Here is a 26,813-nt window from a genome sequence, read left to right on the forward strand (position 1 = left end):
GCGTTCCTAGCTGGAGATGAAATGTGGTGTCACCAGTAGCAGCTAGAACACGGAAGACAGTCGACGGAATGGCAACTTACGAATTATCTGACAAATTAGTTGTTCAAGGCACAGATGCCTGGAGGCAGAGTGATGTGCACAGTCGTGTGGGAGATGAAGGGTATCTTCCCTCCCCCCCCCCCCCCCCACCCCCTAGAGCAACTGTAAGTTAGGTTCGCAACGAGACTACGACAAACTTACACTCGCAACCCTGTCGAGCCGGACCCCGCAACCGTTTTGAGAATGGTGCACCTTGTCGCCAAATTTATCTGTACTGTTCTACCACGACCACCGTTCGATCCCAATATATCACCTTTGAACTTCTGTCCCTTCGGATCTACAAAAGGTGGACTGCGTGCCAACATTTTACAGTTTTGGGTGCTTTCAGCAAAGGTGTGATACGGAGGCTCTCCTCGACCCATTTCTCGAGTCGCCAGTTGACTCCCCGCCGGGTGTAAATTTTATTGCGATGGACACGGCGTAAGGTTATCGACGTGGCGGTGTCACTGCAAATTTTCAGTGGAGCGTGCAGAATTTAAGTCTCTTATCCTGGAATTGCTTTAGTTGGTAGTCTCGCAGTTCAATGACAGCTATAGCACCATTGCTTTTAATTTGATATTTTTGCACCTTTTGTGCAAATTGAATTGCACTCTAGTAATGGCCGTTACTCACTACATTTTATCATATATTCGTCAGTTCGTTAATGAGAATTTTGTTAATAATACTCATCTGTTCATTTCATTTGCCCACCAGTTAGTGAATAAATGTAACAGATATTTACAATGGCAGAATAACTAATCATTGTGTCTTTTTACACAGGTCTGAACTGCAGTATGAATTCGTTGATAGCTAGGCACAGGTCGTGTCACAGACACATCAATAAAATGATTGCTGCTTGATTATTATGTTAACTTACAGATTTTAGCTGTGTGATAGTCAAGTGCTAAACATAATACTGAAGGTGATCAGAATGAATGTCACTCACAGACTCACTTTTCCCTATAGTAGTTATATGAACAGACACGGAGATTTTGACTATGTTATAGCTCGAATCCGACTTTTTTACACAGCAGAGCAGATGTTAATTAATCAAATTCTAGGCAATGCTTAATGAATTCTAGGCATCAATTGATGATTTCATCTACAGAGGTTTATATAAACACAGACCTATGGATAATTTGTGGAATTGGTTGTTATGTTTTAGTTTATAGTTTTAGTTTAGTTTAGTTTATAGTTCAGGAGTCAAATTTATTAGTACTGTTGTTATATTAAATCAAATCACAATCTCCAAAACTTCCTGACAGATAAAAACTTTGTGCTGGACTGAGGCCCCAACTCGAGAGCTTTTGCTTTCACGAGCAAGAGCTCTACAGACTGACTTGGCTCATGACGCCTCCCCACAGCTTTACTTTCGCCAGTAACTCGCCTCCCACCTTCCGAACGTCACAGAAGCTCTCCTGCAAAACTTTCAAGACTTAACACACATTTTGTTTCACAGTGAAAATTTCATTTTGAAGTACTAATCTTGTTTAAAAGTGTGTGCTACATATTTAAAATGATGTTGAAGTGCCAGGTATTATTTGACTGATACACTGTATATACACGGAGGAGTACTAGGTTTCACCAAAAATTCTCAGGGTTGTAAATTCTCTACTTTATGCAGTTTCTTAAGTAGTGGCTTGTTTGAATAACGAAAGACAGTATCTGATTCAGAAAAATTAACACAACAGAAGTATAACATCAGATCTGGAAATTAAACAAGCCTAAGGTCTCACAAAGGTAGTGTTCCTATGTGAGTGAAAACTTAGTTACGAATAATTTCAGACCTAATGAAGTTTCAGAGTAAGTAAACTCATTATTGGAGGCAATGAAATTTGGGATTTCTAATAAGGTATGTCCCTGCTAGTAAATAGTTATTACCTGACCACATTTTTACAATCAACCGTCACGGGAATATAATAGACTACCACTTTCTCTTAAGTAAAAGGATTTTAGGCAAAACTAAATTCCATTACAATAAGGAGATAGTGAATTAAAACTTTAACAATATTAATATGTTGCAAAATACTGCACGAATAATAATTTAGCAATTTTGTGTAAGAGATATACGAATTATGTATATAATCGAAAACAGACGATAATAGGCTATCTAAAGACTTCCAGATACCTGTCTGCTGTATGACCACGTCTACACCCCCACAAACCTCCGTACGGTGTGTGGTGGAGGGTACTGCGTGCGGCAATGTCTCCTCTCCCCTTTCCTGTTAACTAGATAGTTATTTGTGTGTTTTGTGCATCATTGCTGTGAGCTCTGGTAACAATTCAGAATGAGTTGCTTTTGCAACTATATTACAGACTGGTGGAAAATGTGGCTTGATGCTGACCATTTGTATGAATTCTTATTGGCTTTTTTCCTTGCATACAGCGATTTAGACTTGACTATGCTCAAAACACACACACACACACACACACACACACACACACACACGCAGAAGTAGCTGCAAAACAGATACCGTTTCAGTCTGCATTTGAAGTTGGTTTTGCTCTCTCTCAAATTCTATATGTTACCAGAGAGGTGGTCGAAGTTTTTTTATGACTGAATACCTCACTCTGTTCTGGGACACACTAAAGGTGACTCGTAGTGTAAATCATTTCTCCGTGTAGTATTATACTTATGAATGTTGCCTTTTTTTTTCCCCCTGCGTGTTGATAACTAACTTCATGTGGGGATCAATGTTCTGTGAGGCTGTTGCCAGCACGACAAAGAGGCTTTAGAGTTGGCAACAAACATTATCCTCATTACACGCTTGTGTGTGACGTGGGTGCACGCTCGTTCACTCACCCTTCCTCAGTGACAAGTTACCCCAGAATATGATGAAAACACAACAAAGTCAGTTGTTTGACAGTTTTATCTGTGTAATCTAATATCTGCAATGCAAAAGTTGCAGAGCTTAAACATTTAACATGCCATCCAATATGTGACTTCCTATTCAAGTACTTATCAATACGAAGAATTTAGAAAATTGTGTTCCAGTTACTGCCTTACCTTCATGCATTATTTCTAATGCTGTTGTCAGCTCATTAGCAGTACTGAATTGCACATATTGTTTTATCTGAGTTCACTGATCACCTATTTCCACAAAACCAGTTCTTCATTTCCAAGAAAATAATTTTTACATATTCAAGTACTGAAGTTGCTCCATTGGTCTCGACTAAAGTAGTCACATTGCCAGCTAAGAGGTGTACTTCTGCTTCTTGGACATTCGATGAAAGGACATGCATATACAGGGTGCTATGGGCATAACTGCAAATTTTTCTGTTGATGAATGAGGAAACTGTACTGAACCACATTACCTCTGTGTCTACGTTATTTGCAGATTAATAATTATAGCTATTACGAGTAGTTTTTTTAGGTTGGTTAGTATCTCCAAGTACATGTATCGCAAACCAGTCATTGATGTTTATTTTCCCCGGGGCAGCAGGTTGGGTATTGAAATGGGAACACGTGGAAGCAAAACGGGTAGTCTATTGACGAGAACAGGCCACTTCGTGGCACAGTTACATGGGTGACAATTGTGGAACTGCACAAAAAAACATAAATTATATTGAACATGTAAATGTCGCTACAGATATTCAGATTTCGGTTATGATACGTCTGATACACCTGCCATCATTTAGCGATGATGTGACGCAGACGAATAGTGAAATTCTGCGTGACCGGCTGAAGTTGCGAAACATTGATGCTGAAAGCCTATTTTCAGCTTGGCAGTGTGTTTTTGGTTATTGCTGTACACTTTGTCTTTAATGTATCCCCACAAAAGGGAGTGGTACGTGTTCAGATCTGGAGAATATGGTGGCCAATTGAGGTCCATGCCAGTGGCTTTGGATACTGCAGAGCCGGAATGCAGTTCCCAAAGTGCTCTTCCAGGTCATCAGACACACTCCTGCTTTGATGGCGTCAAGCTCTGTCTTGCACGAACATCTTGTCTCGGATAATTGGAATGAAATCATCTTCCAAAACTTGCAGTAGTTACCGTACCATCGAGGAATATTGCACCTATTATTCCGTGACTGAACACTGCACACCACACAATCACCCGTCGAGGACGAAGAGAGTTTTCAATCGCGAAATGCGGATTCTCAGTCCCGCAGATGCACTAATTTTGCTTACTGTAGAACCCGTCCGAGTGAGAGTGCACTTTTGTCACTAACCCAAACTGTATTCACATCGAACTCGTGTTCGTCAGTTCTGTGGAGAGTAGTGTTGGTGAAACATGACCACTGTTCCACGGCCGTGGAGCTTAATCACTGATGAGTTTGAATTTTGCATGGGAAGATTTGCAGATCTTCAACAATAATTTGTCACAGTGTCTACCGGTTGATTCCCACCTGTTGTGAAGCTCTACTAATCGATTTCCTGGGGCCGGTTTGAAAGATAGCGCACGTCATCTTGATGTTTTCAGGTGTTTTCATCCTTTTTGGATGACTGACATTGCCAACACTGTCCTCACAAGCACTGCCCATTCTCTCAAACTTGTGAATCACCTTCTTGATTGTTAGCACATTTTGCCCTTTTGTCTTCAGCTTGAACTCAGTCACAAACTTCCTTTAAGCCAGAGCTGGGCTTTTATTGCTCGCATAGTAGGCCTTCTCAAGCGCTATACGCTCGGCACACTGTATCGTGGCATTTTCACGTGCACTTGCCCTACAGCCTTTGCGCGCACATACTAATTCTCGCCATGCCCCACAGCCAACAGTGCAGTTTGAACATCCTAACACAAACCGTTCCTGAAGTTACAATGATTTTATTTCGTATACTTCATTAATTATCACCCTGTCCGGCCGTAGTAGCTGAGTGGTGAGCGCAATGGAATGTCACGCTTAACATCGTGCGTTCGGTTCCTGGCTGGGTCGGAGATTTTCTCCGCTCGAGGACGTCGACACGCAAGTCACTGAATTGGCGTCAACTCGAAAGACTTGGCCAGGCAGAGGGTCTACCCGATGAGAGGCCCTAGCCACATGGCGTTTCCATTTACCTTGTAGGAAAGTCGGGTAGAAAATTGACATGTTTGCAGAAAAACTGTTACTCGCAAGGAAAAAGCAACTGATGCTCTGAAATGGTTACATATTAATTAGGGTACCAATGATCACAAAATTTGAACCTATACCCCTAACACCCTATGTAAAACAAACAAGAGCAGATCCTTTTCCAGTCATGAATAATGGTAGGGAATAACAATTACTTAGGAGAACAACTACTGTTTACCCTAGATCACTATAAAAAACTTCAGTGTTGATAATCTTTATGAAGATGTGAAGATGTTAACTTAGTTTTACTGAAACCAGTTATGTGGAATAAAATTTTTTTATAGTGATCTCAGGTAAGTAGTCCTCCTCATCAGTATTTATTACAGATTGCCCGTTTGAGCCCAAGCATGATTAAACTGATGGAATAACTGTTGTTGGTGAGCCCCCATGTGATTTCTTAACACCTCAAATAGTATCTTCATGGTCTCTTTGCCAGTCCCTGCATTGAGCATCAATCCTGTGATGTCATCCAGTTTTCTGTGTTTCAGTTTCACCGTATACGACAGCATCGTCTGCAAAAAGTCTCACAGTATTTCCTGCGTTATCTACTAGGCCATTTATATGTATTATGAACTGTAATGGTTCTGAAACTCTCACTTGAGCTAGCCAAGTTATTTTTACTTCTGAAGAATTCTCTCCACTCACAATGATCTGATGTGTTCTGTTTGCTAGAAACTCTTCAGTCAAGTCACACAGTTGGTCTGACATTCCTTACATCCATATTTTGTTCGATAAGCAGCAGTGCGGAACTATACCGAATGCCTTCTGCAAGTCGAGGAACGTCGTTTCTACCTTGCCGCCTGTATTTACAGTTTTCTGTGTGTCGTGGACGAGCAGAGCGAGCTGGGTTTCACACAATTGTTTTTGGAACCTATGTTAGTTGCTGTAGAAGAGATTTTTCGTCTGCAGGATGATAGCAAAACCGTGTTCTAATTCCGATCTCTGGGAATGCTTCGTTCTTACAGAAAACTGCAATACTTTGTTGCTAGAAGAGGAAACATTTCTTTCATATAGGTGTCCTTTTAGGGCCAGTTGCCTTTCCTCTGTTGAGCAGTTTTAGTTTATTATTCTATCCTAAGGTCACTTATTTAGATGTTTTTGAGTTTGACTTTAGTACATCAATTAAAAGTGGTATCCATATTATGGTCTAGATTTAAGTTCTCTGTACTTTCTCTGCATACTGCTACTTTTGCCCCATCCAGAGGGTTAATCATTTCACAAAAAATTATCGATCAAACCACTACCGTAAAACTGTAACAGCTACTTAGGACAGCACTTGTTCGTAGGAGAATCATATCTGTTGTTACCAACTAAATATCTTCATTAATTAGATCCATTTAATTTGATTAAACTATTCTTCATGTTTACTTATTCTTCTGTTACTTCTTGGCAAAACAACGTAATTATGAATAAAAAGGACAGCAGCGTGTATTTCTAAGGAAGTAATTTATTCACTTAACCGATTTAGTTTGCTGGCCCCTGTTTGTTACAGGTGAGACGTTCGTCCAGTAATCAACAATGGAGTCTTATAAGGCTTTTGAGTTACTGCCCATTTAAACAGATAAATATATGGATACAATAAGCGTTATTATAGCTGCTGGGGATAGCCAACTCAAAAACATGTGAGAACAAATAAATAAAAGAATGTATATATTAAATCGTAAACTAGGTAAACAAATTGGAGAGTACCAAATTGGATTTAGAAGTAGTGGATCCTGTCGAGAACAAATTTTAAAGCTTAAATAAATATTTAGGTATTTGGAAAAACCAAGTAAAAGGATAGTGCTAATATTTGTTGAATCTAGAAAGCTGTATGATTCAAAAGACAGACTGTGTCCTCAAACATCGATATCATTAGCAGTGAATGGTAAAACAACGGAAATAATTAAACTCTTACAAACACAGTATCTAACGTTACATTTCTTGGGACAATTTCTAGTGCCTTCCAAATTGTATCAGAAGTTACACAAGGTGGCTGTGTCCCACCATTATTATTCAATCGTGTGCTGCAAAAATTTATAATAGAGGAAGATAAACAAAAAATTAGTATCTACATCAAGCTGGGTAGATCAAAGGAAGTAATGAATTGTTTGGTCTTTGCAGATCATCTCATAATAATAAACAGAACATTAGAAAGCTCAAGGAAAATACTCAAAACTTCTGAAGGAGACAGCTGAAACAACATGTCTGTAAATATCTTTTGAAACTACAAATATGTGACCAGTGAAAGCAACTCGCCAACAATTTTAAAAAGCAAATATGGCAACAAGACAACGGGTAACTTTAAATATCTGGGTGAAGATACAAACATAAGTGAAAGAGAAGCAATTGAAATAAGAACAGAAGAGCCTGTGTGAAATTTAGACTTGTGTAAAATTAATTCTTTCCCCTAAAGATGTTAAATTAAGGCATTATAATAAATGTGTAAAACTAAAAGCCCTCTGTGGTTTGAATACACTTTTTATTTGGATGCAAAATGGCATTAGACAATTTAGAAAACAAACAAAAAAAAAAGATCTTCAAAAAAATACTATGTCAATTGGGTTTTGCTGTAGAGTAAGGAAATGTACTCATTCTGCCCAGAAATAACATAACAGGAAAAGATTTATTACATTCTACAGACATCTAGAGAGAATGGAGGAAGACATATTAACAAAGAAGATAAATGTGACAGCCGTGTAAGAGACAGCCGACCAATATAATAATAATACCCGTGGAGGCCCGGGTAAAGAATAGGCCTCCGCTATGTTCTGCCAGTCGTAAAAGGTGACGAAAAGAACAAACCACTAATAGGGCTAACCCCCCTTTTAGTGTGATTAGTTGGTTCAGGACACAACTAATGAAACCTCGGACAAGGGCTGTCATGGTCGGGGACGACGCTTGAACCCTATGCCCGCCCACAATGGTAACGACACTGCTAGCCACACGGGAAAGGATTTAAATCCAAATAGAGGTGTTTTGCAGGATATGCTTCCTGCAACCTCTCTAGAAGGAAAACAGAGACAGGGGATGAGATGGTCAGATGAAGTTAACAGACACCTCATGTTCTGTTATTACCGAGCAAAAAACTTAGGAACCAACACAACTGGATACAGATCACAAGTATACACAACATTTATTACCAGATACCCAGAATTAAAATTTTTAACAGAACAACGACTAGCTGATCAGATTCGGGTAATAATCAAAAATAATGGGATACCCCAGTCAGAATTAGAAAACATCAAACAAAAAGTACAACAAATACTGGAACAAAATAATATGCAATCAGAAGAAGAAGAACAAGAAAATACAGTAATGGACTCAAACATCCCGGAGCAAACAAAGAACAACACACATCAATTAAACAATCAGAGGGAAACGAAATGTTAAGACAGCCACAAGAACAAGAACAAGCACAAATAGAACACGAAGTGACACACATGTTAGATATAGAAGAAAAATTTCAGCTGACATATATAGAATACAAAGACACAAATACAGACATTAGACCATTCTTGCATAGATCACCAAATAACCCACAAGTCTAAACAACTACTATCAACACAATCATACACAACAAAATAAATAAAAATACAGCTATGGAAGAGTGACAACTACTGGTTTATATAGGAGCACTCACTACACTAAATATACACACTAGGCAGAGATCAGAACCAACCAACACACACAAGAAACCCACAAAACCAGCATGGCAACACAGGCTACAGATCAGAATAGAAAAACTGAGAAAAGACATCGAACAGCTAACACAATTTGTTGTTGTTGTTGTTGTTGTTTTCAGTCCTGAGACTGGTTTGATGCAGCTCTCCATGCTACTCTATCTTGTGCAAGCTTCTTCATCTCCCAGTACCTTCTGCAACCTACATCCTTTAAATCTGCTTAGTGTAGTTATCTCTAGATCTCCCTCTACGACTTCTACCCTCCACGCTGCCCTCCAATACTAAATTGGTGATCTCTTGATGCCTCAGAACATGTCCTACCAACCGATCTCTTCTTCTGGTCAAGTTGTGCCACAAACTTCTCTTCTCCCCAATCCTAATCAATACTTCCTCATTAGTTATGTGGTCTACCTAGCTAATCTTCAGCATTCTTCTGTAGCACCACATTTCGAAAGCCTCTGTTCTCTTCTTGTCCAAACTATTTATCGTCCATGTTTCACTTCCATACATGGCTACACTCCATACAAACACTTTCAGAAACGACTTCCTGACACTTAAATCTATACTCGATGTTAACAAATTTCTCTTCTTCAGAAACGCTTTCCTTGCCATTGACAGTCTACATTTTATATCCTCTCTACTTCGAACATCATCAGTTATTTTGCTCCCCAAATAGCAAAACTCCTTTACTACTTTAAGTGTCTCGTTTCCTAATCTAATTCCGTCAGCATCACCCGACTTAATTCGACTACATTCCATTATTCTCGTTTTGCTTTTGTTGATGTTCATCTTATATCCTCATTTCAAGACACTATCCATTCTGTTCAACTGCTCTTCCAAGTCCTTTGCTGTCTCTGCCCAGAATTACGATGTCATCGGCGAACCTCAACATTTTGATTTCTTCTCCATGGATTTTAATGCCTACTCCAAATTTTTCTTTTGTTTCCTTCACTGCTTGCTCAATATACAGATTGAATAACATCGGGGAGAGACTACAACCCTTTCTCACTCCCTTCCCAACCACTGCTTCCCTTTCATGCCCCTCGACTCTTATAACTGTCATCTGGTTTCTGTACAAATTGTAAATAGCCTTTCGCTCCCCGTATTTTACCCCTGCTACCTTTAGTATTTGAAAGAGAGTATTCCAATCAACATTGTCAAAAGCTTTCTCTAAGTCTACAAATGCTAGAAACGTAGGTTTGCCCTTCCTTAATCTTTCTTCTAAGATAAGTCGTAAGGTCAGTATTGCCTCACGTGTTCAAACATTTGTACGGAACCCAAACTGATCTTCCCCGAGGTCGGCTTCTACTAGTGTTTCCATTCGTCTGTAAAGAATTCGCGTTAGTATTTTGCAGTTGTGACTTATTAAACTGATAGTTCGGTAATTTTCACATCAGTCAACACCTGCTTTCTTTGGGATTGGAATCATTATATTCTTCTTGAAGTCTGAGGGTATTTCGCCTGTCTAATACATCTTGCTCACCAGATGGTAGAGTTTTGTCAGGACTGGCTCTCCCAAGGCCGTCAGTAGTTCCAATGGAATGTTGTCTACTCCGGGGGCTTTGTTTCGACTCAGGTCTTTCAGTGCTCTGTCAAACTCTTCACGCAGTATCGTATCTCCCATTTCATCTTCATCCTCTTCCATTTCCATAATATTGTCCTCAAGTACATCGCCCTTGTATAGACCCTCTATATACTCCTTCCACCTTTCTGCTTTCCCTTCTTTGCTTAGAACTGAGTTTCCATCTGAGCCCTTGATGTTCATACAAGTGGTTCTCTTATCTCCAAAGGTCTCTCTAATTTTCCTGTAGGCAGTATCTACCTCACCCCTAGTGAGATAAGCCTCTAGCCATCCCTGCTTAGCCATTTTGCACTTCCTGTCGCTCTCATTTTTGAGACGTCTGTATTCCTTTTTGCCTACTTCATTTACTGCATTTTTATATTTTCTCCTTTCATCAATTAAATTCAGTATTTCTTCTGTTACCCAAGGATTTCTACTAGCCCTCGTCTTTTTACCTACTTGATGCTCTGCTGCCTTCACTACTTCATCCCTCAAAGCCACCCATTCTTCTTCCACCTTATTTCTTTCCCCCACTCCTGTCAATTGTTACCTTATGCTCTCCCTGAAACTCCGCACAACCTCTGGTTCTTTTAGTTTATCCAGGTCCCATCTCCTTAAATTCCCACCTTTTTGCAGTTTCTTTAGTTTTAATCTACAGGTCATAACCAATAGATTGTGGTCAGAGTCCACATCTGCCCCTGGAAATGTCTTACAATTTAAAACCTGGTTCTTAAATCTCTGTCTTACCATTATATAATCTATCTGAAACCTGTCAGTATCTCCAGGCTGCTTCCATGTATACAGCCTTCTTTTATGATTCTTGAACACAATTTATAAGAAATTAAATATCAGACAAAAAACGAAAAAGGTTATGTAAAATCTCACAACAAGAAGCGAAAGAGCAATTAGATGACAAGAAGCAGAAATTACAAGCATTGGCCAAACGACTTAGAAGATACAAAAAAAAAGTGAAAATAGGACTCAAAACCAAACATTCAACACAAACCAAAAGAAATTTTACCAGACGATAGATAATACACACATTAAAATAGACAATCCACCAAACATAACACACATGGAACACTTCTGGAGCAACATATGGTCAAACCTGGTACAACATAACAGGGACACATACAAGATGATACCACAAATGCCTGAAGTGATAATTTTGCAACATGAAGTCACCGAAGCAATTAATTATACTCACAATTGGAAAAGATAAAATAGAAAATTTCTGGCTAAAATAGTTCACCTCAACACATTCACATCTAACTAAATTATTTAACAGTTACATTGCAGACACATACACATTCCCTGATACACTTACACATGGGATAACTTATCTGAAACCTAAAGATCAAGCAGACACAGCTAAATATCGCCCCATAACATGCCTACCAACAATATACAAAATATTAACTCCAGTCATTACACAGAAATTAATGACACATACAACACAGAACAAAATTATAAGTGAAGAACAAAAAGGCTGTTGAGAAGGAGCACGGGGATATAAAGAGCAAATGATAATAGTTGTAGAGGTGACATATCAAGCTAAAACTAAACAAAGGTCACTACACTACGCATACATTGATTACCGAAAAGCTTTTGATAGTGTACCCCAATCATGGTTACTACAGATATTGGAAATATACAAAGTAGATCCTAAATTGATACAGTTCCTAAACATAGTAATGAAAAATTGGAAAACAACACTTAATATCCAAACAAATTCAAATATCACATCACAGCCTATACAGATTAAGCGTGGAATATACAAAGGAGACTCGTTAAGTCCTTTCTGGTTCTTTCTTGCTCTGAACCCACTACCCAACATGCTAAATAATACAAATTATGGATACAATATTACTGCAACATACCCACACAAAATCACACATTTGCTATACATAGGTGATCTAAAACTACTGGTAGCAACAAATCAACAACTCAGCCAATTACTGAAGATAACATAAGTATTCAGCAATGATATAAATATGGCTTTTGGAAACAGACAAATGTAAGAAAAATAGCATAGTCGAGGGAAAACAAGATTACATACTGGATAACCACAGCGACTGCATAGAAGCGATGGAGAAAACAGATACCTATAAATATGTAGGATACACAGACAAAAAAATAGGAATAGATAATACAAATATTAAAGAAGAACTAAAAGAAAAATATAGACAAAGACTAACAAAAATACTGAAAACAGAATTGACAGCAAGAAACAAGACAAAAGCTATAATGCTATACCAATATTGACCTACTCATTTGGAGTAGTGAAATGGAGTAACACAGACCTAGAAGCACTCAATGCACTTACACGATCACAATGCCACAAATACAGAATACATCACATGCATTCAGCAACAGAAAGATTCACATTAAGCAGAAAGAAAGGAGGAAGGGGATTTATCGACATAAAAAACCTACATTACAGAGAGGTAGACAATTTAAGAAAATTCTTTATAGAACGAGCAGAAACTAGCAAAATACACAAAGCAATCACTCATATAAATACATCGGCTACACCACTGCAATTTCATAACCCCTTCTACAACCCTTTAGATGATGTAACATCAACAGATACGAAGAAAGTAAATTGGAAAAAGTAAACACTACATGGCAAGCACCCGTATCATCTAACACAGCCACACATCGATCAAGACTCATCCAACACTGGCTAAGAAAAGGCAATATATACAGTGAGACGGAAGGATTCGTGATTGCAATACAGGATCAAACAATAAACACCAGATATTACAGCAAGCATATTATTAAAGATCCCAATACCACAAGAGATAAATGCAGACTTTGCAAACAACAAATAGAAACAGTAGATCACATCACAAGCGGATGTACAATACTAGCAAATACAGAATACCCCAGAAGACATGACAATGTAGCAAAAATAATACATCAACAGCTTGCCTTACAACGTAAACTTATAAAACATGTTCCCACCTACAAGTATGCACCACAAAATGTGCTGGAGAATGATGAATACAAATTATACTGGAACAGAACCATTATAACAGAGAAAACACCACCACATAACAAACCTGACATCATACTCACCAATAAAAAGAAGAATTAACACAACTAATCGAAATATACAACAAACATAAAAAAGAAAACAGGAGAAAAAAATTGAAAAATACATCCAACTGGCTGAGGAAGTCAAGGATATGTGGCATCAGGATAAAGTTGACATTATACCAATTATACTATCAACTACAGGAGTCATACCACACAATATCCACCAGCACATCAATGCAATACAGCTACATCCAAACCTATATATACAACTACAGAAATCTGTAATTATTGATACATGTTCAATTACCCGAAAGTTCCTAAATGCAATGTAACATATACCGTACAGTTAAAAGGAAGTCACGCTTGATCAAGGTCAGCGTCACTTTCCATTTTTAACCAGACATAACGCCTGAGAAAGGAAAGAAATAATAATAATAGGTAGCTCTGCATTCAGGCTGCCTGGGGCAAAAAATCAGACATTATATATACATATATTTGAAAAACAAATTACATATAATGTTTTTATTGTGCTGTTCTGATTGCTATGAGCTCATTTTGAACCTCATGGTCAATTTAAAGCTATGTCCAAGCTACATCTTTAGTTATTGCTGGAACTGTCTAAATGTTAATACAGGTGGTGATATGATAACCTTCATTTTATGCAGGTACTGCATATTATTTTTGAAATGGTCCCTTATTTTAGTTTTTGTAGGTACTGAAGGATAATACATCTCTACCTATATTAACATTTTGCCTGCTCCAGCAGTAATGATGTACTACGGATATAGCTTGCAAATGGCCGTGGGGTTCGAAATGAGGTCATAGCAATTGGGACAGCTCAATAGAAACATTATAGCAGTGTAACTGGTTTTTCAAATATATACCATGTCTTTATAAGACATATACAACACTGCTGGCCCCAGTGAAATAAAAAAAGGTCAGACATCAGCCAAAGAATGACTTTATTGTTCATAGGTAAATTTTGCAATTTATCCATCATCAAATACCTAGGAGCAATTGCTGCATGTAGGTATTGTGTCTGCAGCAGGTGAGGTGAATCAATTACAAGGTCATCTTAAATGGCAATTAAGTCCACTAAGTGCTGTAAAACTCAATAGACCATGTATGTGTTCTTTGTGAATAGTGGCACAGGATAAACTAGTCTTGTTTGTTATCCATATTCAATTCCATTTGTGTTTTATTCCATTAGCCTGCTTAATTTTTGCCCAGTGTAGTACGGTATGTGAAAGTATTACAAACTAAGCACAGTAGTTAAAAATGATGAGTATGCAAAGAAAGAACATCACAAATACTGCCAAGAGTTGCTGATAAAATTTGTTTGTTTAACAAAAAGTTTCAGTTCACAGTCTGTCATCAGGTTTGTGAAAGCATTTAGAACATCTTATTAAGTGATATAAAATCGTTGGTGTCACTTAGTAAAACCCATCAGTTGTCAGTGTTGGCATACAGTAAAATAAATTACATTGTCTATCAAACTGTGTTACACAGTGCACTCATTCACTAAAGTATGCAGAGTATCTCTGTCGCTAATGTTACACAGCAGACAAAAATTATTTGAAGAGAATCATTTTAAGCACACATATAACGTGAGAAATAAAGCTGTCAGCAGTTCCAGGCGCAACACTCCGTCCACGCGCTCTTCTCCAGGGGCTTCTTCCCACAGCAATTCTGACACGTTCCACATTCTCGGAAGTCTCTTGTCACCTCCTTTCCCTGTTGTTACACGGACATTTTCAGAGTTTTCGATCGAAGTTTTAATCGAAGGCACCGGCCTATTACGATTAATTTGAAAATGCGCCCAGAAGCGAAGCTGAGTGGCTACGTAGCTACCGCTTTGGTAGAACGCTTTCGCTGCAAACGACCGTTGTTGCTTAGTCCACTGCTCCGTGGCTACTGAAATGCTTTGTGTTGGGGAACGCAGTGGTGACTTCATTTACCCGCCACCAATTTCTTCCGACGCTTCCGTGCACTGATAACAGATGCATGTTTGACTGCCACGCCCTGCATAGGTTGTGAGACTAATTAACCAGGATTCATACTAGTGAGGAGACAAGAATAATATGAGTGACTTGCGTTACATAAGGTGCCTGAAGCCTATCCTAAAAAAAAAAATCTCACTGACAACCTAACATTACTCACAGGAAACCTATAATTTATCGATTTTGCTAGAATTTTTAAATTTCACAATACTGCCGTGGAACGAGTGCTTTTGAACATGTTAAAGGAAGCTCTTGGCAATTGTAAAGCGCTGAGAGATTTCTTTAGAATGCGACAGTTTGCCCGAACTCTTACGGGAATAGTCACCTTAGTGTGCGCGAGTAATGAGTGGATGGGCAAATATCTTATTAGGTACATAGAGTACGTAGATTGTGGACAGTTGGGAATGTGGGTCTCACAGGAAGCGTGCAAGGGACAAGTCCGTGCAGTCGCGCTATTCGTCTGTGTCATCGGTGGCTCAGGTGATAAGCCGGCACGGTAGCTCAGCGTGTTCGGTCAGAGGGTTAGCTGCCCTCTGTAATAAAAAAACTGAGTCAACGGCTCAATAACGAACTTCTAAATTTTACCGATTATTTGCAGAGGAAAAAATTTAATTATGTACAACATTTAATAGGTAATGAGTTTTAATGAGATAGATATAAATATGTTTTGACATAGCAAATCACCTTCTTGCATTATGCATGATATGTTTACTCTTTGTAAGAACAGAAGCTCACGTGTTGCTCGAGTGCGCGATGAAGCAGTCGTCGAGTGCGGATCTTCTGAATGGGCATACAATTGTTAATTTACAACTCGGAATTGATTTAAAACCACAGCCCTACTTTGGTGCAAACATATCGCGCGAACTCTCCAATATCGGCGCGGAGTTTAAGATGTTGTTGTTGTTGTTGTTGTTGTCTTCAGTCCTGAGACTGGTTTGATGCAGCTCTCCATGCTACTCTATCCTGTGCAAGCTGCTTCATCTCCCAGTACCTACCGCAACCTACATCCTTCTGAATCTGCTTAGTGTACTCATCTCTCGGTCTCCCTCTACGATTTTTACCCTCCACACTGCCCTCCAATGCTAAATTTGTGATCCCTTGATGCCTCAAAACATGTCCTACCAACCGATCCCTTCTTCTAGTCAAGTTGTGCCACAAACTTCTCTTCTCCCCAATCCTATTCAATACCTTCTCATTAGTTACGTGATCTACCCATCTAATCTTCAGCATTCTTCTGTAGCACCTCATTTCGAAAGCTTCTATTCTCTTCTTGTTCAAACTAGTTATCGTCCATGTTTCACTTCCATACATGGCTACACTCCATACAAATACTTTCAGAAACGTCTTCCTGATACATAAATCTATACTCGATGTTACCAAATTTCTCTTCTTCAGAAACGCTTTCCTTCCCATTGCCAGTCTACATTTTATATCCTCTCTACTTCGACCATCATCAGTTATTTTACTTCCTAAATAGCAAAACTCCTTTACTACTTTAAGTGTCTCATTTCCTAATCTAATTCCCTCAGCATCACCCGATTTAATTTGACTACATTCCATTATCCTCGTTTTGCTTTTGTTGATGTTCATCTTATATCCTCCTTTCAAGACACTGTCCATTCCGTTCAACTGCTCTTCCAAGTCCTTTGCCGTCTCTGACAGAATTACAATGTCATCGGCGAACCTCAAAGTTTTTACTTCGTCTCCATGAATTTTAATACCTACTCCAAATTTTTCTTTTGTTTCCTTTACTGCTTGCTCAATATACAGATTGAATAACATCGGGGAGAGGCTACAACCCTGTCTCACTCCTTTCCCAACCACTGCTTCCCTTTCATGCCCCTCGACTCTTATGACTGCCATCTGGTTTCTGTACAAATTGTAAATAGCCTTTCGCTCCCTGTATTTTACCCCTGCCACCTTTAGAATTTGAAAAAGAGTATTCCAGTCAACATTGTCAAAAGCTTTCTCTAAGTCTACAAATGCTAGAAATGTATGTTTGCCTTTTCTTAATCTTTCTTCTAAGATAAGTCGTAAGGTCAGTATTGCCTCACGTGTTCCAACATTTCGACGGAATCCAAACTGATCCTCCCCGAGGTCCGCATCTACCAGTTTTTCCATTCGTCTGTAAAGAATTCGCGTTAGTATTTTGCAGCTGTGACTTATTAAACTGATAGTTCGGTAATTTTCACATCAGTCAACACCTGCCTTCTTTGGGATTGGAATTATTATATTCTTCTTGAAGTCTGAGGGTATTTCGCCTGTCTCATACATCTTGCTCACTAGCTGGTAGAGTTTTGTCATGACTGGCTCTCCCAAGGCCGTCAGTAGTTCTAATGGAATGTTGTCTACTCCGGGGGCCTTGTTTCGACTCAGGTCTTTCAGTGCTCTGTCAAACTCTTCACGCAGTATCGTATCTCCCATTTTGTCTTCATCTACATCCTCTTCCATTTCCATAATATTGTCCTCAAGTACATCACCCTTGTATAAACCCTCTATATACTCCTTCCACCTTTCTGCCTTCGCTTCTTTGCTTAGAACTGGGTTGCCATCTGAGCTCTTGATATTCATACACGTGGTTCTCTTCTCTCCAAAGGTCTCTCTAATTTTCCTGTAGGCAGTATCTATCTTACCCCTAGTGAGATAAGCTTCTACATCCTTACATTTGTCCTCTAGCCATCCCTGTTTAGCCATTTTGCACTTCCTTTCGATCTCATTTTTGAGACGTTTGTATTCCTTTTTGCCTGCTTCATTTACTGCATTTTTATATTTTCTCCTTTCATCAATTAAATTCAATATTTCTTCTGTTACCCAAGGATTTCTAGCAGCCCTCATCTTTTTACCTACTTTATCCTCTGCTGCCTTCACTACTTCATCCCTCAGAGCTACCCATTCTTCTTCTACTGTATTTCTTTCCCCTATTCCTGTCAATTGTTCCCTTATGCTCTCCCTGAAACTCTGTACAACCTCTGGTTCTTTCAGTTTATCCAGGTCCCATCTCTTTAATTTCCCACATTTTTGCAGTTTCTTCAGTTTTAATCTACAGGTCATAACCAATAGATTGTGGTCTGAGTCCACATCTGCCCCTGGAAATGTCTTACAACTTAAAACCTGGTTCCTAAATCTCTGTCTTACCATTATATAATCTATTTGATACCTTTTAGTATCTCCAGGGTTCTTCCACGTATACAACCTTCTTTCATGATTCTTAAACCAAGTGTTAGCTATGATTAAGTTGTGCTCTGTGCAAAATTCTGCTAGGCGGCTTCCTCCTTCATTTCTTAGCCCCAATCCATATTCACCTACTATGTTTCCTTCTCTCCCCTTTCCTACACTCGAATTCCAGTCACCCATTACTATTAAATTATCGTCTCCCTTCACTATCTGAATAATTTCTTTTATTTCATCGTACATTTCTTCAATTTCTTCATCATCTGCAGAGCTAGTTTGCAGGGGTAACAGTCTGGATGATTGACTGATCTGGCCTTGCAACATTAACCAAAACGGCCTTGCTGTGCTGGTACTGCGAACGGCTGAGTTTAAGATACGCGGCTGGATATCGGGCGTTATCGTCACGTGTAGGATTCAGTAACTTTAAAACGCGATACTGGAGCGAGCCCATTTCATATCAGGAAGTAATACGCATTCTTAAGGGAAGATTGCCAATTCATATTCGCGAAAAACTGATAAATGTACGTGATTGTGATGTGGAACAGTTTTTGTCTGTAGTTGATTCTATTGATCTGGTTATGGAAAATGCGAGAATTTGGACTAATAATCAATGGTCTATTACACAGTGTAACGATGCAGGTATTAATAATCGTGGTGGTGGTTGTAATTACGACAACAGTGATAGGAATGCTAAACCTACATTAATAGAAGGAAAGCAAACGACTATGACTATCATAAAAGTAATAATGAAAGGAATCGATATAAAAGCGACTCTTTTGATACTAAGAAAACGTATGGGAATAATGGTAATCGCGCAAATTATGTCAACACGGGAAAGCCTAATCGTAAATGTAGACCTGATAGATATCTGGAAGAAAACCCTGACAGGCTACAACTGCGGGTACATTATCCGCAAGGTAATGCCCCAGCATCACAACTGCAAGGACCGATACCACTGAGTGACAAACCAATACTGAACTCAGAACACAATATTCGTATTATTGGAAGTTTCTGAACCACTGATGAAGACATCCACCGAAAGGTTAAACTATAAACAGTCTCCAAAAGCCTTCCTAGGATGACCAGGGATGTAAAGGAGGGCAGGCATCATTTTTCAGTAGACTTATTAAGATATAATAATGATTTGGACTTAGGAGTTGAGTGAAGTAGTGCCGAATATTACCAATAAATGTGTACGAATTCAAAAGCTGTCGGGCAAGAAGTACTAAATGGTATCGATTCCGGCGCATTTGGTGCAAAAGCACAGAGAATCTCAAAACAAGCACGAGTCGACTTTATAATGCAGGGGCTACTATAGACAGTACCTTCCTGATTCTTTGGAATCTTGATTTTTTTTGTGTAGAGCCAAAGCAGTAATTAATTTGAAAGAAGGAATGTTGAACTCCAGAAGCGAGATTATGAAAATTCCTATGATGAAGGGGCAAGTAGTCCCAGAGCGCAATGTTGTATAAAGCTAATGGTTAGCTATATTAGTGTTAAGTGTGATTCAGCAAATCAAAATTATTTTATCGAATCTTCTGAAGAAGAAATAGATCAAGACACAATACGAGACAAAGTCGTTGAATCCGGATATCTGACATCACATCAGAGTGAAGACTTACTATGTTTGTTAACTAATTATGCACCAGTATTTAGTAAACGTCCAGGAATCATCAAAGAGTCGAATTTAATATTCAATCCTATCCTCATGAAGCCTTTTGTTGCACTTCATACTCTATTGTGTGGTCTAAGAGAGGGGCAGTGGAAAAAGAAATCACTAAGATGTTAGAGTGGGGAATAATAGAACCCTCTAATTCTGAATATTCAAGCCCTCTCGTCGCTGTCATAAAATCGAATGTTGATGTAAGACTAGTTCTTGACACTAGGGATATTAACAAAATTATTATTCCACTACAAACGAGACCCGAGAATATAGAAGAACTTATGAATAAGTTTAATGGTCTCTGCTTTTTGACATCCCTGGATAAGAGGAGTTCCTGCTGGCAGACGAGAATATCACCTGAATCTCAAAAGAACACTGCTTTTATCTTTCTTGGGTGAAGATGTCAATTCACGGTTATGTCATTCGGCTTAAACATCAGCGGAGGTGTGTTTACTTCCGCATTAGATACCGTACCAGGATGAGATCTCCTTGACAAAGTTACTTCATATGTAGACGAATTCTCAGAGTATGGACTGACAGTGAATCTGACGAAGTCAAAGTTCCCCAAGAATCAAATAAAGTTTCTCGGGCACATAATTACGTTGAACGGAATTATGTCCGACCCCAAGAAGATGAATGTTATCAGAAAGTGCCCGTATCATCGCAGTAAAAAAGAATTAAAGTCTTTTTTGGGTCTTGCTTCATTCTTCTGTTGATTTCTACCAGACCAAATAATTAGCTAAGACTGTCTACTACAACTATTGCGAAAGAACATTACTTGGAAATGGACCCAGGAATGCATCCAAGCGTTTGATAAAATCCGGCATGCTTTGTTTAATGCACAACTTCTGCAGTGTCAGAATCTTGAACAAGACGTTTGTATTGAAACGGATGCTTCAGAAACAGGTTTAGATGCCACATTATTTCAAATAGATGATCCACATGACCTGAACACCATCAAAATTATTATAGGGTCTGCAAGCAGCACATTGTCTAAATCACTGAATTAGAGGTTTTAGCTGTCATTTGGGCACTCAAGAAGTTCAGATATTTTGTTTATGGCAAGAGGACTGCGATATACAGCGATCATTAGGCTTTATCATTTATCTTGACAGGTCGAATTTTTCATTCACAGTTAAGCCGATGGGCCGTGCTGTTACAAGATTACAACATTTTGGTGCAATACATAAGGGAAAAATACAATGTAATTTCGGATACTTTATCTCGACTACCAAAAAGAAGAACGAATGAAGAGGATGATGAACTGTCTTTAAATTTTAAAGTAATGGGTATATCAGTAAATTATTATGAAGAACAAGTTTCAGAGCTGTGTCAAAATCTGCCACAGTCGCAAGACGACGACCTACATTGGAAATCTATTAGGGACAAGATTAAGCACAAAGTCCTACTAATACTAAATATCAATATACTGTTACAATCTGAGGTATTATTTAGGAAAGAATCTATCAATACCAGCTGGAAAGTTTGTGTCCCACAGGGCCATATAGACCCATTACTTTGGTATAATCATTTGAAGTGGGGACATTTTGGAAGCCAAGTTGGGTGAATATTGCTACTATCCGAATAATATTCTAAAGAAATGCTAACTATGCCAACAGACCAAACCCATAAATTATTGTCAAAAAATCGAACTACATCCTATACTTCCTCACCAACCTTTAACATTAATAGCTTTCAATGTGTGTGGTCTGTGTCCAACTGCATGAGGAAGATTTAAGCATTTACTGGCTTGTTACGACATTTTTCAAAATATGTCAAATTATATCTGTTACAGAGTCCACATGTCTGACCAATATTAAGGAGATTTATCATCAGTTACATTACTGATTATGGGAAACCGAAAATGTTCTGACTGACAATGCAGCATATTTCACTAGTGGATTGTGAAAATGACTATGAAGGAACATAACACAAACATATATACATATCCTGGCTTTATCATTGTGGGTATCAAGTAGAGAGACTATTTAGGGAATTAAACTACGTTCTATGGGCACATACACCACAGTGCAAATATCAATGGATTGATTGGTTGCCAGAATCCGAGAGGATCTACAATGATCTACCACATGATTCTACTGGATATTCACCGAATCACATAATGCGTGGAAAAAACGAATTTAATGATTACTTAGGGGATTAGCCCAGAAATCAAGATGATGATTGTACATAAGGGGATATTATGCAAAAATTTTATGAGAACCTACATCAGGCGAAACTACAGAAAGCAAAGTTTGACAAAAGTGTAACAATATTAATCACATACACAGTAGGTGAGAAAATACTACTAAGAAATCATCCAAAACCATGTAGCAAGAAGAAACTTAACAAAAAGTGGCAGTATTTGTGTACCGGGCCTTACAAGGTAATTCAAATACCACATAAAGGAAGTTACATCCTAGCTGATTGTGACTCAGATAGCATATAGGGACTGTTTCACCATACAGAAATTAACAAATACTTTCAGTAAGAAGAGAAGAACAATAATATGGAAGTAAACTGCGAGAAAGCAAAAGAAAGAAGGAATTTGATACTGAGACATCATTAATGTAATGAAGCCTTATGAATAATACAAAGGCATATCATGAATGCTATTGTCTGTTGGTAAGATACAGTTAAGAAGAGTATTTTGTTTTTTTGTTATAAAAATAGTATATGTACATAGTAGAAAGTATTGATATGCATAGATATGTTAAGAGCTGCGCAGGATTAGCCGAGCAGTCTGAGGCGCTGCAGTCACGGACTATGCAGCTGGTACCGGCGGAGGTTCGAGACCTCCCTCCCTCGGGCATGGGTGTGTGTGTTTGTCCTTAGGATAAATTAGGTTAACTAGTGTGTAAGCTTAGGGACAGATAACCTTAGCAGTTAAATCCCATGAGATTTCACACACATTCGAACAGATATGTTAAGAGGAGATGGAATGAGAAAAGTCATAAGAGGCAAAAAGAGGAATCACAATTGGAAAATAATTGGATAACAGATTTCTAGTAGTGAGAGAGGAAATGCTAACGGATTCCAAAAGTGTTATTCAGGGGAATGAAGAAGTGACACAATGTAAAAATGACTTGCAAGCATAAACATAATAAATATACTCATTGTCACTATGAAAGATTAACTAATTGAACATTGAAGAGAACTCACAACAGATTCATAGAATGTACCACACGATAGTGAAGTCTGTATTCAACAATGAGCAAATGCACTAGTGCTAAGATGTATTAATACTGACAATATCTCTTATTAAATAAAAGTTGGAAATCATTCGCCATATAATTGTAGATAAAGCTGGAACAGATTATGTTACGACATGCAACAACATGTTGATAATCATGGAATGTCAAGGATACAATACTGATACAAAAGAAAATCGAAACTCACTCTATAGAGCAACATATATGGCCCTATCAGCTGAACTATTAAATAACCTGGCAGTATGAGTGGCTTGTTTAAAATCTGTAATCGCCGACCGACGAGCAGCAGTATCGGGATCGTCAAACAACGGAGAGCCAAAGACGATGACCAAGCTGTCTTTAGCAGCCTGAACAGCTCGGTGGCAGCCGCTGCTTGGGTCATTTTTCCAACGGAACTGGCTGTAATCCCTGCTTTGTGCAGTCAGTTAAAGAAGGGCTTATCAACTAATAGTGTTGTGAAGTTAGTGCAGTGATGTAAAAATGTAATATTTGTGTGAAAAAGTGCCTAAAAATGTAGACAAATATTATGACGTTTGTGGTTTATTTAATGGGCAAATCTTGTTAGGCCCCAAATTTTATTCAATGTTGTAAAGATCGATGTACGATGTTCATAACTTGTAGTATGAGTCCGGAAATGACTTGTTCAAAAATAACAGTACAAAACACCATATTACCATCGCTCAGAGAAACCTCTACTATCTGTGACCTTTCAAGTATATTAAGGTTTTGGGAGGGGGGGGGGGGGGGGGCGATGTAACTTCACATGAGTATGTCCAACATAGTCAGATCTACTTTGCGGCACGTAAGTGTAGGAGTGTCTAAACAAATAGTGACTTATGACGTCATATCAGCTTTAGATTTTGTTTTATTCATGTAATTCATTTCTAAATTTTATCGATTATTTGCAGAGGAAAAAATTAATTATGTACAACATTTAATAGGTAATGAGTTTTAATGAGATGAAAAGAATGGAGCAAAAAGAGAAGGGGAGGTCACACCAGTTCAAAAAACAAACACATAGCAAATCATCTTGTTGCATTATGCATGAAATGTTTTCTCTTTGTAAGAACAAAAAACTTCCGTGTTGCTCGAGTGCGCGATCAAGCAGTCGTCGTGTGCGGATCTTCTGTAACTTTCGCGAATGGGCATACAATTGTTAATTTACAACTCGGAGTTGATTTAAAACCACAGCCCTACTTTCGTGCAAACATATCGCGCGAATTCTTAAATGTCGGCGCGGAGTTGAAGATACGTGGCTGGATATTGGGCGTGTGTGATTCAGTGACATAACCGCAATTTACGGACATTAGCTTGATAATAACTGTCAAAGACTTACATGAGCGGCATAGTAATCGTCATTATGCTTAAAGCAAGCGAAAAGCGATTTACAGTCGGGATACGACTAATATTAATCATTGCAGAATCAGCTTGTTAATACGTTGCTTAGCAACTCATAAACGGACAGTGATAGAATTACTGAAACGATTTCAATGACCACTACACACACATCAGAAACTAATTACTCTGTGAGTGACTTCTGGATTGGATGAGTTTTTTTATTTCAGCTAATTGGTATTATTTAAACTTATTTCTAGGTAGACACTTCTTCAATGGTGTCTCGATCATTCAGTTTTGTAGAACAGTAGATAGTACTAGCTACCCTAACATTTGTAGTTTTAAAAGAAAAGACTGCACCTACCTGTTTTTCTTTTGAGAAATGTTCGTACTTCGGTCGTCAGTCTTCTCAAACCAGAGGCACGAGTGGCGCTCCCTCACAGCACTATGACATCGTGAACCACCACACACGTGTGCCCCCTCCTCACTACATTTCTGCATTGAAAACCCTGAGATGTAGCCACAGTACGAAGCAGGAAGAAAGAAGAGGAAAGATCAATGAAAAGAAATCATCTTGAAGCATGTACGAGGGTTGGAACTTAAATAGTGGAAACTATTTATTCACAACCGATACAAAAGAGTTACATGCTTGCACCTGCTGCTGTCATCAAAGTAGTTACCTGCGTTGTGTAGAACGCATTGCCAGCAATGTGAATGGCGTAGTATACCGTTAGCAGAGCTTGTTCTGCTGATGAAGCAAATGGAGCGGTCTACTGCCTGTCGAATCTCTGGAACAGTTCTGAAGTGGTTCCTTTATCTTCGAAATCAAATCAAAGTCACAAGTACCTAAATCGTATTACTGTTCCTTCTTGGAGCATCGGCTGCGACCGGCTTCGTGAAAGAAATGGCGACACTTTCTGTGCAATCCACCCATCATCTTGCTCGACAATGTGCGGGTGCATACAGCGCAAGCTGTGGCTGCTCTGTTCGGTCAATGGGACTGGGAAGTACTGTACCATCCATCACGCTCCCTGGACTTAAGTCCTCGTGACTTTGATTTGATTCCGAAGATGAAGTAACCACTTTGTGGCATTCGCTCCAGAACTGTGCCAGATATTCGACAGCCAGTAGACCTCTCCATTCGCTACATCAACAGAACAGGCTCTGCTAATGGTATACTACGCCTTCCACATCGCTGGCTAGGGGCTCTACACAACTTTGAAGGACAGTAAAAGGCGCAAACATGTAACACTTTTGTGTCGGTTGTGAATAAATAGTTGCCACTAGCTAAGTTCCAACCCTCGTACATTTCCATAGTAGGTATAAGAAAGTGACTGGGCATGACCTACATTCAATAACTTAATGGAAATAAAAATTGCACATAGTTTATTAAGAAACCATAGAGAAGCAATTACAACATGACATATACCTTTCGAATCTGTATCTGTACTCTGCAAACCACCATGAAGTGCACAACAGGAAGTATGTTCCACTGACAAGGGTTTCTTCCCATTTCATCCACGTACAGAGTACAGCAAGAATGATGCTTCGAATCAGTGTGCGTGCTGTAATTAATCCGCTCTCGTCCTCACAGTCCCTATGTGAACAATACGTAGGGGGTTGAAGTATATTCGTTGAGTCATCTTTTAAGGTCAGTTCTCAGATCTTTGTCAGCAGGCATCCTCTGGATAGTTCTCCCCTACCTTCAAGATTCTGCCAATGCAGATTCTTCAGCATTTCTGTGACACTCTCCCAAGGATCAAACAATACAACATGGCATTAAAAGATAACTAAAGCTAAACACAACAAACCAGAGAGTGCAATGGACAAGAATTGGAGTATTGTGAAGACATAACAGTATTGGCCAGTTAATATGAGGACACACATAGTAGGAATGAGCAGCCAATGAAGACTCATATGTACAAGTGAGTAAAGACATGTAAACCTGCAGAAGATTTCTAATAGTCTGTACTAGGACAAGTTTCTTCAGCATTTCTGTGACACTCTCCCACGGATCAAACAATACAACATGGCATTGGA

The sequence above is a fragment of the Schistocerca gregaria genome, chromosome 11, assembly GCF_023897955.1.
Source record: "Schistocerca gregaria isolate iqSchGreg1 chromosome 11, iqSchGreg1.2, whole genome shotgun sequence".
Taxonomy (NCBI): Eukaryota; Metazoa; Arthropoda; class Insecta; order Orthoptera; family Acrididae; genus Schistocerca; species Schistocerca gregaria.